Source organism: Vulpes vulpes, chromosome 8 (genome assembly GCF_048418805.1).
Source record: "Vulpes vulpes isolate BD-2025 chromosome 8, VulVul3, whole genome shotgun sequence".
Taxonomy (NCBI): domain Eukaryota; kingdom Metazoa; phylum Chordata; class Mammalia; order Carnivora; family Canidae; genus Vulpes; species Vulpes vulpes.
In genome coordinates this window covers 43,171,917-43,192,294 of record NC_132787.1, presented here as the reverse complement: position 1 = coordinate 43,192,294, position 20,378 = coordinate 43,171,917, and the positions used below count along the sequence as shown (strand labels likewise).

The window sequence follows — 20,378 nt, the reverse complement described above, 5'->3', positions numbered from 1 at the left end:
CATATTGTACTCCTCTGCCCCTTGCACACTACATTCCAGCCACACTGACCTATATGTTCCTCTAACACTCCAAAAGCTCAATCAGCTTTGTTACCTGGTTTCCCAAAGCCTGGAATGCTCATCCTCTCATAATTACCCATTACAGGCTCCCTCTCCACAGGCTAATCTCAACTTCAAGGTCACCTACTCAAAGAATCCTTCCCTGTCCACAATCTAAATCACCTCCTCTAACTCCACTTACTCTTTATCACATGACCTTTTAATTTTAATCTCTTTTACAGTACCGGTCCGTGACTTTTTTACTACGGGTCTTCTCCTATTAGAATGAAAGTTTCTGAGAAGGGACCTTGCCTTCTTTACTCCTATATTCCCAGGACCTAAAATAGCAACTGGCAAACAGTAGCTGTATTCAAAAAAGTATGTGCCCAAGAAATTAACGGGCAATTTCTACTCACACTTCTTAAGAAGTTCAGAGGCAGAAATTAATTTCCCTGATCTCCCCAGGCTCCTGATACTATGTCCTTTATTCTTCTCACTTACTGTTTTTATTACGGTACCTGTCACAATTTATTTCATTTATCTGTTTACATACCTGTCTTCCCCTCCTGAAGAGTGAAACTTCTTAGGGTCAAGAAGCCTCTAGAATCCATTTTTGTATCACAACACCAAGCACAGTTTGGACGCAAAAGCAGGTCAAAAACCTTTGCTGGATGTAGAGGACGAGAACAACTAACATGCACTGAATATTACACACAAAGAACATTTCCCGAGAATTATCTCTTTAATCTTTACAATAATCCTGGGAGACAAGTACAACTATTTTCTACATTTTGGAAATGACAAAATACCCATGAAAGTTATAAATAACTTGCCTGAGTTAACTATATAAGTGGCAAACTAATCTACCTAATCAACCTACTCTGCCTAACATCCAAATCAATGCTCTTATCCACAACTGTTTCCAAAAACCATAAGCTGTACTCAATAAAAGCATACTACTTAAATGCCAAAAGCAGGAGTTTCGACACTGATAATATATCATACTTGACAACAATGTTGAAAATATTTTGAAACAGTCAAAAATGGGGGAGAATATAGAGCCTTGCTACAGGTTGAAAACAACTGATTAAAATTGGAATTCTTTCCCAAACACTTGGAACATTTTTGAGTAGAAAAATGTCAATAAAACAAAACTGGTAACTGAAAAAAAAAGTGGTAAAATGGGTAAAGTTCCCAACATGTTACAGATACAGCCCTTAAGAAAATGACAGTTGAGGGATCCCTGGGTGGCACAGCGGTTTGGCGCCTGCCTTTGGCCCGGTGCGCGATCCTGGAGACCCGGGATCGAGTCCCACGTCGGGCTCCCTGCATGGAGCCTGCTTCTCCCTCTGCCTGGGTCTCTGCCCCTCTCTCTCTCTCTCTGTATGACTATCATGAATAAATAAATAAAATCTTTAAAAAAAAAAGTTTAAAAAGAAAATGATAGTTGATAACTGAGAAGAGGTAACATCTTAATTTTTTTTTTTAAGATTTATTTATTTTATGATAGACACAGAGAGAGAGAGAAGCAGAGACACAGGCGGAGGGAGAAGCAGGCTCCATGCCAGGAGCCTGATGCGGGACTCGATCCCGGGTCTCCAGGATCGCGCCCTGGGCCAAAGGCAGGCGCCAAACCGCTGAGCCACCCAGGGATCCCCACATCTTAATTTTTAAGACAAGCACTCTCAAGCCTTCATGTTCATAAAGTCGCAACTGCTATAAACCACACACACAAAAAAAAACATGTCAAATCAGTTTGTTTTTAAGAAATTATTTTGGACATATAACGAAAGGCAACATTTTCTATCATTTACACTACTTTTTCCCCCTGGCATGTAGGCCAAATTTTAAGTGAAATCACATGTTCTAACTGCCACATCCTACTGACTAACTTTTCTGAGGAAGAGACAAGTATCATCACGTGAAGCAGAGACTGGAGGGGCAGGGGGGACCCAGTAGAGCTGACGACACAACTGGTCTCTTGTTAGGCCTAATGCAAAGATTTCCAAAGTGATAAAAAGATGCCAATGTTATATGCTGAGCTTCTGTTAGGCCTTCCCACTAGTTATCAAGTCCATTTTGGCCATTTAAAAATCCTTCAGCAATGTTTGTAAAAATTCACAGAACTGGACATCTAAAAAAAGAGTGAATTTTACTAAGTATAAACTATTACTAATAAATTTGACTTTAAAAAGCTAACAAAAAAATAAAAAGTCAATTTTAAAAAATAGCTGACAAATACCATAAACATGACAAAAAAAAAAAAATGTTTTTACTCCTCAGTAAAAATCATCTGATTTTGTCAATCCCAAAATAAAAGTCAAGTTCTAAGGCTTTAAAAAACAGGGTTGGTGGGGGATCCCTGGATGGCGCAGCGGTTTGCTGCCTGCCTTTGACCCAGGGCACGATCCTGGAGACCGGGGATCAAGTCCCACATCGGGCTCCAGTGCATGGAGCCTGCTTCTCCCTCTGCCTGTGTCTCTGCCTCTCTCTCTCTCTCTCTCTCTCTCTCTCTCTGTGACTATCATAAATTAAAAAAAAATAAACAGGGTTGGAGGTAAGACACTGGACTTACATCATGTGTTATATACTATATTATCATAATAAAGTTACAGTAGAGAAAAGCTTCTGAAAAAAATCATAATAGAAAATACACTTGAAGTACTGTACTGTAAAAAAAAAAAAACAAAAAAAACAAAAACATGTTTAAGTAGACCTGAGCAGTCCAAACCCAAGTTGTTCAAGGGTCAACTGTATTCCGAAGTTTCAAGTATCAAGAGGTCAATTGAACACCTGCTTATCTAGTTTCCAAAGTCTGTGAATATGAATCACCAATGTTAAAAGCTAGCAACCTGTGTCCTCACCAGTGTAGCCTCAAACTGTCAGCAACCTAGTTTTTATTACAAAAATGGTTAAAGAAATGACATTTGGGTGAGATCTACTAAATATGCTTTGTATCTCTCTCTCCTCTAGGTTATATTTCTGAATCAAGTAATCACTCAATCACATTACTCTTCCTCAGAAGTCACAAACTTGAACATGTGAAGCAGCCTAATGAAAGACAAAACGGCCATTACTATGCTGAACCAAAAACTGCTTGAAAGAATTCAAATTTTAAAACACATTGTTAAATGGTGTTGTAGTAACCAGCTATGCATATAAAAAATTGAATTAGATCCTTGCCTCACATCATACATACACACAAAAAAACTTTTCCTCCAGGCAGAATCAAGACTTAAATGTCAAATTAATTAATTAATTAATTTTTTAAAAGATTTTATTTATTTATGAGAGAAAGAGAGAATCCAAAGCAGATCCCACACTGAGCACAGAGCCAAATACGGGGCTCAATCCCACTTCAAAATGATGACCTGAGCCAAAACCAAGAGAAACCAAGAGTTGGGTGCTTAACTAAGCCAAGGCAACTGAAAACTTTTAGAAAAAATATGCAAAACTCTTAATGACTCTGGGGTATGGAACAGATTTCTTAAGATATAAATGAATAAGAAAAATAGTGATAGATTTAATAATCACTTCTATTCAACAAAACCATATAAAAAGTTAACAGATAAATCATGTACTAAAAGAAAATATTTGCAATTCACTTAACAGACATAAAGAGAATATGTCATAAACTCCTCAATTTAAAAAAAAAAACACAAAGCAAGGGTGACTGGGTGGCTCAGGCATCTGACTTTTTGTTTTTGGCTCAGATCATGATCTCAGGATTTTAAGATTGGCTTCATCTGGGGCTCTTTGCTGGATGTGGAATTTACTTGGGATTCTCCCTCCCTCTCCCCCTTTTGTCCGCCCCACTCCACAGACTCCCACACCCTCACCCCTGCTCTGCTGGCAACATACATGTGCACTCGCTTTAAAAAAAAAAAAAAAAGGCAAAGCAACGAGCATGGGGGTGTGGAAGGGAAGAGGCAGAGAGTCAATTTAAAAAGCAGAAACTTAAACAGTCACTCAACATTTGAAAAAATGCTCAACTTCATAATTAACCAAGAAAAATCTTAATTAAAAGATTAAAATGATGTGGTATCATCTTATCTGTAAAAATCACATCTCATTTGTAAACATGTAAAAAATATGACAATGCCATGGATCACAGAATTTGGAAACAGCAAATTCTCATATTCTCATGATAAAACAAAGTGGGACAATTTTGGAGAGTAATTTGGCAATATCTGATACAGTTCAAAGTTCACATAAGGGCAGCCTGGGGGGCTCAGCGGTTTAGCAAGGCCTTCAGCCCAGGGAGTGATCCTGGAGACCTGGGATCAAGTCCCACGTCTGGTTCCCTGCATGGAGCCTGCTTCTCCCTCTGCCTGTGCCTCTGCCTATCTCTCTCTCTGTCTCTCATGATTAAATGAATAAAAATGAAATGAAATGAAATGAAAATGGAAAGGAAAAGGAAAAGGAAAAGGAAAAGGAAAAGGAAAAGGAAAAGGAAAAGAAAAGAAAATCCCTGGGTGGCGCAGAGGTTTAGCGCCTGCCTTTGGCCCAGGGTGCGATCCTAGAGACCGGGGATCGAATCCCACGTCGGGCTCCCGGTGCATGGAGCCTGCTTCTCCCTCTGCCTACGTCTCTGCCTCTCTCTCTCTGTGTGTGTGACTATCATAAATAAATAAAAATTAAAAAAAAAAAAGAAAAGAAAAAGAAAGAAAATGTCCCAATAACTTCCCTTCTGGGTAATACTCACTACAAAACTTCATTCAAACTTAATAATCACACGGGGGCCTGGCTGTCTCAGTCAGAACAGCATGTGACTCTGGATCTTGGGGTTGTGAGTTCAAGCCCCACGTTGGGTACAGAGATTATTTAAAAATAAATGAACTTTTAAAAAAACAAACTTAGGGGCATCTGTATGGCTCAGTGGTTGAGCATCTGCCTTTGGTTCAGGTCGTGATCCTGAGGTCCTGGGACCGAGTCCCCCACCTGACTCCCTGCATGGAGCCTGCTTCTCCCTCTGCCTGAGTCTCTGCCTCTCTCTCTCTCTTTCATGAATAAACAAATAAATCTTTATTTTTATTTTTTTTTTAATTTTTTATTTATTTACGATAGTCACAGAGAGAGAGAGAGAGGCAGAGACACAGGCCGAGGGAGAAGCAGGCTCCATGCACCGGGAGCCTGATGTGGGATTCGATCCCGGGTCTCCAGGATCGCGCCCTGGGCCAAAGGCAGGCGCCAAACCGCTGCGCCACCCAGGGATCCCAACAAATAAATCTTTAAAAAAAAAAACAAAAAACTTAGTGGGCAGCCCTGGTGGCTCAGCAGTTTAGCGCCACCTTCAGCCCAGGGTGTGATCCTGAAGTCCCGGGATCAAGTTCCACTTCAGGCTCCCTGCATGGAGCCTGCTTCTCCCTCTGCCTGTGTCTCTGCCCCCCACACCCCGTGTATCTCTAATAAATAAATAAAATCTTTAAAAAATAAAAAGAAATGACCAACACCAAATTCATGATAATCATTACTTCTGGGAACAAAGTGCAATGCAATCCAAGGATATGCTTCAAGGGTGTGTGCAACCTTAAAAATGGAAAGTAGGAGGGCACCTGGGTGGCTCAGTGGTTGGATGTCTGCCTTTGGCTCAGGGCGTGACCCCCGGGGTCCTGGAATCAAGTCCCACATCCGGCTCCCCACAGAGAGCCTGCTTCTCCCTCTGCCTGTGTCTCTGCCTCTCTCTCAATCTCTGTCATGAATAAATAAATAAAATCTTTAAAAAAAAAAAAAAAAAAGAAAGTAGGAGAAAAATGTCAACATTTGATACAGCTGCATGGTGGATATACGAATTTTAATTATATTTGTCTCTATTCTCCTGAATGTCTGAAATACTTTAAGGAAAAAAATCCATTAGCCAAAAAAAAAACCACACACCTGCAGCCTAAATTCAAACCAAAACCCATGCAAAATTACTTTAATTGCCTTGAAATGTTAACTCTTAGTCCTCACCCTATAACCCCTTTAACTAGGCCTCTAGCAAAAACAAGAAAAAAAACAAAAAACAAAAAAAACAAGAAAACAAAACAAACCCAACAGTTTTTATGTACTTCCCAACTTAAATAGTTCTTTAAAATCTGTCAAGAAAAGATTTACCCCTGGAAAACTGGGTCTTGTTCCTCCTCCCTGTGTAGTGCTATGTATTTTATCATATTTCCATCTTTACCTTTGCTGCCAAGAACACTCAAATCCAAATTTTATTCTTAGTCATGGAATTATGCTTCTTTCTTTTCCTCCTTTCCTCCTTATACTTTATTACACTTCTGGATGAAATAGGATATAAATATATTCCACGAAAATAAAAAGTAACCTGTCTGTTCCACCATGCTGAAGAGTTTTTACCACACCACTTTCTTCCACGACCAATGGAACGCATGTATAGATACAATCATGTATATATGCTCACTAAACTAAGATTTCAGGGCATACAGGATTAAAGTGAATATACTGCCAGTGAAAAATAATTAGCTAATACACTAACAAACAAAACAAAACAAAAAAGCATACAAAAGGCCTAGATGGCCAAAATTTAACAAGGTAAGTTTATCTCTTCAAGATCATATGCTTTACAACGCTTTGTTTTCACACATGGATACTTTGGAAAATACAAAAGTCTAACAAGAATATGTAATACTATAAATCAGCTATCAAAAAAATTCTATTTTTCTGTACTCTTACATTTAAAAAATTCAAGTGTCCTTTCCCACAGGTATTTTCCCCATGTCTGAAGATACTCTGGCAGTTTCCAGAATTCAGCTTTGCTTTTCCTTCTCTCTGGACACTTATAATGTCTAATTAAGCCAGACTACAAAATCATTTAGCCAGCATACACCCCCTCTAACACATAGTTTACTCCAATACAGAAAAATCAAAACCATGGGTTACATGAAACAAATCCATTTAATCCATTCCTTAACTTCCAAAACTGAATACAAAATGCTACAAATTGAATAGGTTAGGCTAATTACTCCTAACAGGTCCTTGGATATCCATCTGCCTTTTTTATCTCATTTCAGAATTAAAGAATGAGACAGAGAACATATATCAAGATGACAATTTTATGCTGCAGTTTTTTTAAGTTTATATTTCAAAGACTTTGAAAAGTTTATTTTTTTTTTGAAAAGGTTATTTTTAACAAAATTAAAGCACTTCACTCAGCATAAGAACACAACCTAATTTAAGTTTTAAAAAGACCATTTACTTCCCACTTGCTATATGCTAGGATTGCTGTTCGATATAAAGAAAGTTACACTCTCCTTATCCAAGAAAGCTACACTCTCCTTATCCTTAAGAAATACATAGTCTACTGGCCATCCCTCAGACTCTTAACAGGAGTGGCAAAATCATACTGCTTTCAAGAGCTAGGGAGGGATCTAAATAGGTGAGCAGATCTAAAAAAAAAAAGTACTAGGAAGAACTACGGAATATAAACTCCACCTAAAATAATTCTAAATCAACTTCAAAAGAATGCCATCACAACAAAACACACCTCCTAGTGAGAGAGAACAATACACTGCAAGAAATGTTTAACTGACAATCAGATAAACAAAGATTAAAAAAAAAGTTGGCAATAACATGGAGAAGCTAGACCTCACCCACATTTGTGGTGAGCATTTATATTGCTGTGACCTTTCTGGATGGTACTCTGATAACATGAAAACCATGTTGCACTGTATGGTAACTAAAATTAAATTAAAAATGCAAAAAAAAAAAAAAAAACGGAAACCATGTATTTCCTTCAACTCAGTAACCAGATTCTTAGAAAGTTATCCTAGAGTCATTAGCATCAACAATTGTACTATAATGGGTATATACATAATACAACAAATTTAAACAATCTAAATATCCACTAATATGAACGCTATTAAATTATGACTCACCCATTCCAAAAAAAAACTAAAAAGAACTACTAAAGAACTACTACAGATGGACTAAGAAGCTATTGTGAATATTAATTTTAAAAGCAATGAGCCAATATGGCGCCACCTGCCAAGCTCCAAGGCTATTTCTATTCACATCCAGAAGCAGGATTCCAAGCCAGCTGAGAAGGGTCGGCTGGTATCAGGTGTGGGTTTTCTGAGAGCTGCTTATCGCCAGCCAATCTGAACTCATCAAGTCCAGTGGAAACGAACACTAGCTGCCCCGCACCCTGCAGCAGTTACAGAATTAGTAAAGTGGATGCTCTGTCCTATGCTGAGGAGTTTCTACAATCCAAGTGGAGATTTTCAAATTGCAACCAAATAAACCCAGCAAAGAACTGGCAAAGCTGGTGATGTTTATGGCACTGACTGGTCACTGCTACCCAGAACATCTAGATGACTTTCCTCAAGAGCTGAAAGTTCTATTCTCCTAAAATTACACCGTCTTGAATGTAGATCTTCCGATAACATTTTGCAAAGCTTCTGAGAGAAGAATCTCATCAATCCATCAAGTTTGCTACTGCTCTTCTCTGAACTTCTATATACTATACAAGCTTTTATGACTTAATACACTCATTTTGTGACTAACAAAATGAATCAAAGTCCAAAATACAAGAATGAAATGAATATACTATTGCAGAATTTCATGTACAGGTTAGGAAACAGAAATGCAATTGCAGCCAAGATATCTATGAAAGTGTAAGCGAACTCTTCAGAAAAAGCATCTGAAATGATGCCAAGACTGTCAATATTATCGTAATTCAAGCTCTTCTGAGGTCACCAAAGTATTAGTTGCTGCCCTGACCTTTTTAGGAAAAGATGGACAAGAGAAAAAGGACAGCAACCAAGAACGTTAGTGCAGTATGCCACAGGGAAAACAGGCTCCAAACAAGAGTAAAGGTTGAAAGGTAATGAAAGTACTTAGAAACAAAAGATGGAGAGAAAAAAAACCACACACACACACACACACACACACACACACACAGAGGTGTTTAACTTCTCAAGTATCCACTTGATTCATGATTCTCCAAATTCTGCAAAAAAACTACTACTGCAGTTGAGCTAGAGCTCTAAAGAGATGTTTGAATTATGATGCTCTAGAAACTTTTGTCCAGATTGGTGGGAATTCATGAGCTTTTTCTAACTTATATCCCTTTGTGCAAAGGTTTCTACAGGAGCACCAAAGTAGTAAGAGCCTTCTGTTTGGTGCACAAACACACAAACATCTCATCACCTGGTAGTCCCAAAGATCATGCAGTCACTCATGATTGTGGCCACCTATTTTGTTACGGACAAAAATTCTGGGGGAACCATGACAGAGGAATCAATGAAAGAGATTCTATGAAAGACATAACAGCTCAATGACTTAACTTCCTCAAGGCCTGGTCCACAATAAAACACGCAAAGTTAAGGAAGTGATAAATGTCTCTCAAGTCTGACTCAGTTCTTCCAAACACTGAATCTCCTAGATGCAGAAGAAATTGCAAGGTTAAGACCAGATAAAATCCAGAGTACAAGAATATGGAGAATTAGGTGAAGTTTACATTCTAGGAACAAAAGTGTTGGAAACTGAAAGAGGAAAAGAATGCTAAGAACAAAAAAGATGGATGAAGAAATATCTCTCAGTAAGGAAGATGTTAATGGTAACTAGGTTGATATGCATCACTCTTCCAATGAAGAAGAGCATGAAAATCTCCAAGAAGCTGAACAGCTGGCAGCGGTTTAGCTTTGGCGCCTGCCTTCGGCCCAGGGCCTGATCCTGGAGACCTGGGATAGAGTCCCACGTCGGGCTCCCTGCAGGGAGCCTGCTTCTCCCTGTGTCTCTGCCTCTCTCTCTCTCTCTCTCTCTCTCTCTCATGAATGAATAAATAAAATCTTAAAAAAAAAAAAAAAAAAAAAAGCTGAGCAGCTTCGAGGAGTCAGAATGTCCAGAATGCATTCCTCCCAAGAAAAGCAACTGGCACCGCAACAAACTTTTTAAGAAAAAAAGAATCCTATAGCTTCCAAGCAACTGTTCCATTCAAAAAGACCATTAAAATTGTGTTAATCTGAAAATTAGTGAATTAATGGGTTTTTTGCATTGAAAAGTCCAGAAGCATGATACTTTAAAAGGCACCCAAAAAACCACACTGCAGAACAATGACTGGCTGGATCTTTTTTTAAAAAAACAACTCTGCAACATAAAAAGGAGCCCTTTTATAAAAGATAGATTTTAATTAATGACTATGTAACAATATTGGTTCATCAACTGTAACAAATATCCCACATTAATGCATGATATTAATAACAAAAAAAAGGTGATACAGGAAGTTTCTATACTATCTGCAAAATTTTCTGTAAACTAAAACTGCTCTAAAAAATGAAGTCTATTAACTTTTTTAAAACCTGCATACAGACAGACTTGTGAATAAACATTTGTATAAGCAGACAAAGAGCTGGAAATCTCTATATCAGACCGCAGTGGACTTCTACAGAGACTGAAACTGGAAAGAAGGGCACAAGGACTTTTTTTTAAGATTTTATTTATTTATTCATGAGAGACACAGAGAGAGGCAGAGACAATGGCAGAGAGAGAAGCAGGCTCCATACAGGGAGCCCGATGTGGGACTCGATCCCGGGACTCCAGGATCATGCCCCGGGCCAAAGGCAGGCACCAAACCGCTGAGCCACCCAGGGATCCCACAAGGACAAATTTTTATACTGATTATACCAGAGGTATATATATCATATATCTCTATGTTGTCTCAACTTTCTTATCCTGAGCAGTGCTCTAATGAGACACTCTGGCATATTGTGAGCCTGGGTACAGACACCAGAGTGCATAGATTCAAATCCCAACTACATTATTAATTGGCTGATAAACTTGACCAGTTAATTTCTCTGTGCCTCAGTTTCTTCATCTTTAACTATGGATACTAGTACCTGTATCCACAGAGCTGCTTCAGGTATTAAATAATACATGTAAGGTATTGAAAAACTACCTAGTACACAATAAGTGCTCAATAAATGGTTTCACCACCACCACCACCATCGAGCATCTATTATCCCTGATTTTTTTTTAATCTTAACTAGTAAGACAAATCAGGAAAACGTTGGTTCATCAAACCCCTTTCTAGTAAGCTCTTCAAAGCAGAAAAGATAAATGTATTCAATAGCCAAATAACAACAATCTGAGGTGTTTTTTTAGTAAATTTGTTTTTTATTGGTGTTCAATTTGCCTATACATATATATATGTATATTTTTTTTAAGGTAGATTACACACAGGTGTGTCCAGCTGGCTCAGTCCTTGCAATTTGTGATCTCAGGGTCATGAATTCAAGACCCATCTTGGGGGGATCCCTGGGTGGCTGGGTGGCGCAGCGGTTTGGTGCCTCCCTTTGGCCCGGGGCACGATCCTGGAGACCTGGGATCGAATCCCACATCGGGCTCCCTGCATGGAACCTGCTTCTCCCTCTGCCTCTCTGTCTCTCTCTGTGTGACTATCATGAATAAATAAATAAAATATTTTTAAAAAAAAAAAAAAAGACCCATCTTGGGTGCAGAGATGAACTTAAAAAAATAAAATCTTGGGGATCCCTGGGTGTCTTAGCGGTTTAGCGCCTGCCTTAGGCCCAGGGAGTGATCCTGGAGTTCCAGGATCAAGTCCTGCATCGGGCTCCCTGCATGGAGCCTGCTTCTCCCTCTGCCTGTGTCTCTCTCTCTCTCCTCTGTCACTCATGAATAAATAAAATCCTTAAAAAATAATAAATTAATTAAAAAATAAAATCTTAAAAAAAAAGACTACAAACCACCACTTAACAAGATGAGTCCATTTATACAAAAACAATCGCTAACATATTCTGTAAGAATCACAAAAACAAACCCCTCTGAGTGGTGTGATTCTGGACAATTTTTACTTTCTTCTTTATACTTTTCATTTTAATTTTCTACGTTACATATGCATGATTTTTAACAAAATAAAGTAGGAGTCAGCAAGCTTTTCCTATCAGGGGCCAGATAGTATATATTTTAGGCTTTGCAGGCCATGAGTCTGTCCCACTACTTAATTCTACCCTTGCACTGCAAAAGCAACCACAAACAACATCAAAATGAATAAAGATGGCTATATCTCAATAAAAACTTAATTTACAAAGACAGCAAAACTTGCCCCACAAGCTTGTTGGCCCCTGAAATAAATTATAAATAATATATTATATTATATATAAATAAAATTAATTTCATTTGGAACACAAGAAACTGCAGCAGCTAAAATGACACTACTGGTGGAAAAAAATCGATCCATTTATTTATTCGTACTAGTCTAGGAATAGAAAAACTCTCTTTTAGGCTCTGGAAATCCTTTTCTCATAGCTAGTGTTCAGATAAGAGAAAATTTGCTATGAGGTAGCCTATAAAGTTCAGGTATGGACGTATACTGGTGGGTATGCAGTTACAAATGAAAACTAAAAGAAATAGCTTTCATATTTTAATCAATCTGAATTTTTTTCAAAGATCATATTAATTCAGCACCAAGTAGCTGCCACCACAAGCATGCAAGTCCCAACTACTAATGAAATTGTTACACATTGTCATCAGTCAGCACTCCAACAAATTTGTGAGAATGCATGAAAACATCTATGAACAACAACATAAGAAAAGAAATTTCTGGGCAGCCCAGGTGGCTCAGGGGTTTGGCGCCGCCTTCAGCCCAGGGCTGATCCCAGAGACCCAGGATCCAGTCCCACGTAGGGCTCCCCATGGAACCTGCTTCTCGCTCTGCCTCTGCCTCTCTCTCTCTCATAAATAAATAAAATAAGAAAAATAAATAAAAAAATAAATAAGTAAGAAAGAAAAGAAAGAAAGAAAGAAAGAAAGAAAGAAAGAAAGGAAATGTCTACGAAATAAAAATCACAAATGAAAATCTTCATTCTAGGGATCCCTGGGTGGCGCAGCGGTTTGGCGCCTGCCTTTGGCCCAGGGCACGATCCTGGAGACCCAGGATCGAATCCCACATCGGGCTCCCGGTGCATGGAGCCTGCTTCTCCCTCGGCCTGTGTCTCTGCCTCTCTCTCTCTCTCTCTCTATGTGACTATCTTAAATAAATTTAAAAAAAAAAAAGAAAGAAAGAAAATCTTCATTCTATAAAATGAAAAACTAGTAGTTTTTCAAATTATCAAATTCTGTTTTTTTTTAATCAAATTCTAACAGAATGAGAGAGAGTGATAAAAGGAGACCAACGGGTGGGCTTTAATAAGAAAACACTTCAGACTTCAGAAATGACAGTCTAAGATCTTCCCTCCAAAATTAAAGCTTTGGGTTGAAGAAATTATTTTTAACATTTCATTGAGTAGCTCTGTGATCAAATGATTTTAAATGTTACAAAAGATTTCTTCGAGTTTTAAACGGTTTCTTGGGAGCTGGGGGACTGTCTCTGGAAGAGATCTAATGGGATTAACAGAAGGCTGAGAAATCCAGAATCTAAAAATAAAGTATCAAAAGGCCATCCTACTAAAAAGAATGCCAACAACCTGCACTCAAGTTACCATATCCAGTACAATTCCGGCCGGACATCTGAATCTACCAAAAGTCACAGTTGGGCTGTCTCGTCTGGTTGCCAAATTCCAGAGACAAACGTATTTATATCTAACGTCAGATGCGAGAGGGAGAAGGTCGCTATCAGTTCCCACTCCGAACTCTCTCACAGACCCCTGGAACTGATTTAAACCCTGTTTTCACTCGTTCTAAGCGCAGCACACAGGGACAGCGGAAAAGCCAAAGGGGCTTGGCAAACCAGGGCCCAAGGCACTATCCCCAGTCGGCTGCCTGGAGCGCCACCGAAGGGAAGGTAGAAGAATCTTCCACCCGAGGACTATAAAAGTAGCACTGGGCAGAACCCGTTCGAAGCCTGCAACCAAAGAAATTCCTAGAACTAGTCAGAGACCGAGATGAAGACGGGGACCCGGGGGGGGGGGGGGGCAGTAGGAAGGGCAACTGCACGCACCGGGAGAGGAGCGGAGGGGGCTCCAGACCCGCGCCGGGAGGGGCGACGCGGGCGGGGGACGCCGGGCACACACAGCGGCAGGACCGAGGGCGGATCCAGGCCCCGACGGACGGCCCCGGGGCCACAGCGCCGCACGCCGTGCCCCGCGGCGACGCAGGGAGGGAGGCCAAGTTGAAGGCTGGGACCCGCGCGCTGCCCGGCCCGCGCCGGGAACACTATCCCCCTCACAGCCCTCACCTCCTCCTCGACCCGGGCTCCCTCCGCCCGGGAAACGGCGCTCACACTCCAGAGACCCTCACCCAGAGCTTGTCGCCGCCTCGCCGCGTGTCTCGGAGTCGTCGGGAACCACGGCTGAGGGGAGGGGGAGGAAGGGGAAGCGGAGGAGGGAGGGGACCCGGTGGAGCCGCGCCGCTGCCGCCGCCGCGATACCGCGTCTGAGATCCTGCTCGCGCCGCCGCGACAGCCGCCGCCGCGTCTTCCCGCCCCCACGACTGCGCGTCGACGTGACGCGCATCGCACGAGGCAGTTCGAACCAATAGGGCCCCAGATCGTACGCAGGCGCACTAGCCCAGACCGGAAACTGCTCTTCTGACCGCTCAAGAATGTGGATGCATCCTGGGAGTTGTGGTTCGGCCGGAAATTCAGCGAAAGCAGGACTGAGCATCGAGACACAGAGAGAAGGAGTGCTACTCGGGCGGGCACACAAATCCCCTTCGTTTTTTCCCTCCCACCGAAAGCGGAAGCAGTTTAGATCAGAGGAGGCAGGGGCCAGCTCGGGACGCTTTTTCCGGTCTCTATGGATACGGGCTACACACCTTGGGCGGAAGCCAAAATTGAGGGATTTAGACTGGATCATGTTTCTGCCAATAGCCAATATTCTGCTGGGCGTCGTCTGTGAAAGCTTCCGAAATAAGTCTTGGGCATTAGCCAAGTCTTGTACAAAACAATAGCGTTTGCCTTTTATTACCTTAGTACAAGGCTCCTCAAAAACATGTAAACTCACTCACTCTTACTCATGTAATTCAGGATGATTTGTAAAATGTGTTTAATGTAATGGCAGATCAGAAACTAATTCGGCATTCAATACTGTGTCCCTTTCCCAAAGTGAGTGATTTTCTACATATGAGCTTTCAACGGAGCTCTAACTTCTTAGAAATCAAATAGATGGTTTGGTTACCTACTTATTCTAAAAGAAAGGGAAGTACAAGCTCCCTACTCTCTCAGCCGAAAGCTCGGTTTTTCAATAACCAACAGAATTACAAAAAAGGGTTTTCACTTTTCCAAACTGGTAATTGTTTCTGTGCCTTCGCCTGGGCTTCGGAAAGGCTTCCTAAGAACAACAATTTGCATTTTTGCATTTTTGGATAGGCGGAGAAACCTGGATAGAAAGTGGTTGGCTTTATAAAAATGTTTTCCTCACGTTCGGTTCTGAGATGAACGTATCACACTCTGAAGAGGTAATTGCTTTAACTGTAAAACCCCTTGTTAACGATTAGAGGAAATCCGTAAGCTTTCAAGAGCGTTATGCCTATACCTTGCTTGTCCTACCCGTGATCCACAGCAACAGGAAACAAAGAATTCTGGAAAAAGCTGCACAGATCTCATACTAGAAGGCCTAGAGTCTAATGTATGAGGGACTCCCCACTCACCCCCCCCCAAAAAAGATAAAGAACTCTTCAAGCCTGGAGGTGTAAATTCTAGAAATGAGTAGTTACTAAAATCACAAAAAGCATGAATAAGATGGTCGTAATACTGGTATTTTAGGCCACCCAGTTAAGCATGCAAGAGATAAAATTAATACAAATTAAATAATAGAAATTAAATTTGAAGGACCAAATTCCCTTCAATAATGACTTCTATTTTTCCATAGATACATAAAGTTTTAGAAATTGAAATTCAGGAAGACATTCATTCATACACTTCCACAGCACATCAGAAACAAAATACAGGCAGCTTTGAATAGCAAATTTGAAACCCAAATTTGAATAGCAAATTTAAATTTTGAATAGCAAATATCACCTCACATAGCGAAAAGTTGAGAACAGGAGCCTCAATAAAAGATCTGCTGAAGGTGACAGATCTATATAAAAAAGACAATTTTAAAAAGAGATTGTTCCAAGATCTCAAATCTTTTCTTAAATCATCCTCTCTCTTAATGACTTGCTTTGACAAAGTGCTTTACTCTATGAAACTTCCTCTGGAATGGTCCAATGTGTGGTAAAACGTGAAAGTGTTCTCATTTTCCCACCAACATTTTACCTCTCATTCTCTGTCACCTTGATCTCATTCCCAGATCACTATTGCCAATCCCTGATGCTTTCTTTTTTTTATACATTTTTTAAAATATTTTATTTATTTATTCATGGCAGACACAGAGAGAGAGAGAGGCAGAGACACAGGCAGAGGGAGAAGCAGGCTCCATGCAGGGAGCCGGATGTGGGACTCGATCCCGGGTCTCCAGGATCACGCCCTGATCCACTGAAGGCCCTAAACCACTGGGCCACTGGGGCTGCCCTCCCTGATGCTTTCAATGATAAAATAAACCACATCATTTCCTCAGAATGCTCACACCTTCTCAGCTAGTGAGGATGGTGCCACCATACATCCCATACATGTCCCATGTCCATGCTGGCTTCACCCATGTCCCTTACCTAAATGTCACCATTCAGTGTTCCAAAGCAGATTTCTCAGGCCTGTCTCCCAGGCTGTACTTCAGTTAGTAATCCCTGTATATTATCTTATGACTAGATGTTCAAAAACCAAGGAGGAATCGGTAAAATTCTGTATCCTCCAGTGTCAGCTGTGGATCTTTAGAATCTCTGCTCTCTCCATTCTTATCGTGTCACACTTCCCCATAGGAGAGTGGAGTTCTTCATCTTTGGCAGCACTAAGAGAAGAGTCCTGTCCACCCCTACTCCCTATACTAGTCACCAGTGACACAACAGTGCCCTGTGGCACAGCTAGTCTGATGTAGTCATCCCCACAATTATCAGATGTTGTTGACAAGGAGAACGCATCACTGGGTGAGTAACATTCATAATCTATTGTGGCCATCCCAGAAGGAGGCTTCAGTGACATTATAGTATGTTGCTGAAATGGTGATATTGGACTTGCTCTAGGAACAGACTTAGCGTGCATTGTGATATGCAAGTCAATAGACAAGTTGAAGATGTGTCTAAAACAACAAGCAAATGAAGGTGCAGCTTCCAAATTCTAAAGGGTAAAAAAAAAAAAAAGGCACTCTGAACTCCATTGAACTTAAACTTGAGTTCAGAACTGATTTCTGTTACTTTTATAAATAGAAGAGGAATTATTTCATTCATTATTTTTCTAATCAGAGCAATTGCTATTTTCAAAAAGAAGGGAAAAAGTCAAATTATCTGCTAGGTAAAACCAAAATTATCAGTCTTCTTTGAGAGAACTGTTTTATGACTTTCCCCTAAAAGATCACAAAGAGAAATCAACTTCATTATTACAAAATAGTTAAAGCCCTCTAAACTCTGCTTTTCTCTCCCAATATCTTTTTTTTTTTAATTTTTTATTTTATGATAGTCACACACACACACACACAGAGAGAGAGAGAGAGGCAGAGACACAGGCAGAGGGAGAAGCAGGCTCCATGCACCGGGAGCCCGACGTGGGATTCGATCCGGGGTCTCCAGGATCATGCCCGGGGCCAAAGGCAGGCGCTAAACCACTGCACCATCCAGGGATCCCTCTGCCAATATCTATAAGCTTTTGAAATATAAACATTAGAACTGAAGGAAAAATCTGGACAATATAGAACTTGGACCATAAAAAACAGAAACCAAAAAAGAAAGAGCAAGGAATGTCAAAGCAGTCCCTGTAACTATCTCATATATATGCCGTAAGAGAGGAAAAACTTTCTTCTATCCTCTTATGTTTGTTCCACGGCTGGCCTACGAATTAAAATGACATAAAACAGATGAAGAGGAGAAAAGCACACCAATATATTAAATATCTTTACGGGTACACGGGAATCTCCAGAAGGAAAATGAAGACCTGCGGAAGACTTTAGACGTAAAAGCTTTTTACACAAAAATTGAAAAACTGTAGGGATGTGACAAGACAAAGGCACTTCCTCTAAAAACAGTAAATTGTGGGACAATGACTAGGAGCTATACTTGGCAAACTAAGAGTTGCCATTCTAGGCTTATTTGTACATGTCCATTTTAGCATTGAATCTCAGTATCTGATGATACGAATGTTCTTCTCATGGGATGGATGTCAATTAAACTTATTATGGTGATCACTTTGCAATATATACATATATCCCATCATGTTGTACAACTTAAATTCAGACAATGTTAAATGTCAATTATGTCACAATAAAACTGGGAGCAAAAGAAGAATGTTCTCTTCCTGATACAGAAAGGGTACCTTTCTCATGGGAAATTTTATGACCTGTTTTTAGATAGAAAGGGTAAGGGTAGAAAACCCTTTGTGCATCTGTTGTTTCTCAAAGTGCTCTCAGCTCAAAATAACCAACTCCACAAAGTGTCATATTTTAGGGTGGCACATTCTGAGCCCCTTCAAATGTAAAACAGTCAAACTGGACTTTGAAGCATTGGGATTCAATGGTATTAGTTGCTGTAAAAATAATCGAGTAATTTAGGGGGATCCCTGGGTGGCTCAGCGGTTTAGTGCCTCCTTTGGCCCAGGGCGTGATCCTTGAGTCCCGGGATCGAGTTCTGAGTCGGGCTCCCTGCATGGAGCCTGCTTCTCCCTCTGCCTGTGTCTCTGCCCCTCTCTCTCTCTCTCTCTCTCTCTCTCTCTCATGAATAAATAAATAAAATCTTTAAAAATAATAATAATCTAGTAATCTACATGGAAAAATTAGAGTGAAAAGCATAAGTATCTGTATTCTGTCTTAATTGCAGTTACAGTGATATCAAATATATATTGATAATTATCACAGTCTTTGATTTGAAGGTTTTCGAGGAGTCCGTTTCCAACACTTAGAGAAACATCATAACACTAAATTTCCATTTAGGTCACATTTTAGTATTGTTTAAAACTGAGGATAAAGAGCAGTGTAAACATTCTCATAATTACACAAATTATAACAGCAGCTCCACAAACACCAGTTAAGTAACATAACTCTGAGGAAAGAGCAGGAGACTGAGAACATTACTAGTGACTGTTCTGCTAACTGACTCACTGTTTAACTCTGACCTACGTGCAATTCCTGTTAAGTTTTGATATTTTCATCAATGAAATGAAGATGTCTATTAATACTTTTTTTAAATGGACAGAGAAAAGGAACACACAACTTTATGAAATGTGCTTGCTGGTGATAAGGGGTGAACAATAAGTATGGGAATTAAATACTTCACCTTCATTAGTAATAGTTCATGTCTAATATAAGAAAATAGATAAAGCAAATGACAGATGTTTAACATCATTTATTAATGCTGGGTGATGTGTCTTAGAGTCTTTAGAGTCTTCTCTAAACATTTTTTTAAACAAACTTTTGAGTAAGATATTTTATTTATTTTATTTATTTTATATTTTATTTTATTTTATTTTATTTTATTCTATTCTATTCTATTCTATTCTATTCTATTCTATTCTATTCTATTTTATTGGGGGTGGGGGTGGGGGTGGGAAGGGACAGAGGAAAGAGAGAATCTTAAGCAGGCTCTAAGCCCAGCCCAGAGCCTGACGCAGACTTGATCTCACAACCCTGAGATCATGACCTGAGCCAAAATCAAGAGACTAACGTTTAACCAACTGAGCCACCTGGGCACCCCTTCTCTAAACATGCTTTTGTAGTTTGTAAAAATCGACTTTATCGAAGTATACTTTACATACAATAAAATGTACCAATTTTTTGTGCACAGTTCAAATAATGGGCTTTCCTCAGTTTTATTGCAGCACAATGAACTAACAAAATTGTAAGACATTTAAAGTTTACAACATGATTTGATATACATGTACATTGTAAAAGGATCTCCCCACCTCCCCACCAGCGAGTTAATCAACACATACATCACCTCATATATTTACTATTGTGTGTATTAGTGAAAACACTGAGGTTCTACTCTCTTAGTAAGTTTCAATGATAAAATACAGGCTTTGCACAGTGGCAGTATCGTAGCCAATGAGGCTTATCCGAGGCACAATTATTGTTAATGATAAAATAGAGTGTTATCAACCATGGTCATCCTATTATAACTTAGATCCCCCTAAGACCTTCCTTACCTTATAACTGAAAGTCTGTACCCTTTTACCAACCTATTTCCCCTACCCTGCAGCCCCTGGCAACCTCTTTTCTACTCCATGATTCTACAAGTTCAACTTTTTGTTTTAGATTCCACATGTGATATCATGCAGTAGTATTTGTATTTCTCTGTCTAGCTTATTTCATTTAGCAATGAACTCCAGCTTCACCCATGTTGTAGCAAGTGACAAGATT

The 20,378-nt window shown here is 39.9% G+C and overlaps 1 protein-coding gene and 2 pseudogenes across 5 annotated transcripts in view; 2 read left to right on the top strand and 1 right to left on the bottom strand.

Annotated features, from left to right (window-relative positions):
• Positions 1-20,378, bottom strand: part of ADIPOR2 (adiponectin receptor 2) — a 138,062-nt gene that overhangs the window by 79,106 nt on the left and 38,578 nt on the right. The window contains exon 1 of one of the 5 annotated variants that reach the window (XM_025995477.2): positions 14,239-14,631. The exons of 3 other annotated variants lie outside the window; for them this stretch is intronic. The gene's annotated coding sequence lies outside the window, so the exon portion shown is untranslated. Of the gene's footprint in view, positions 1-14,176; positions 14,632-20,378 lie in introns of those variants that run through there. One more of the 5 variants, XM_025995475.2, reaches the window with a different exon arrangement.
• Positions 7,615-9,684, top strand: LOC112917606 (protein SDA1 homolog; annotated as a pseudogene).
• Positions 20,035-20,107, top strand: LOC112917617 (U4 spliceosomal RNA; annotated as a pseudogene).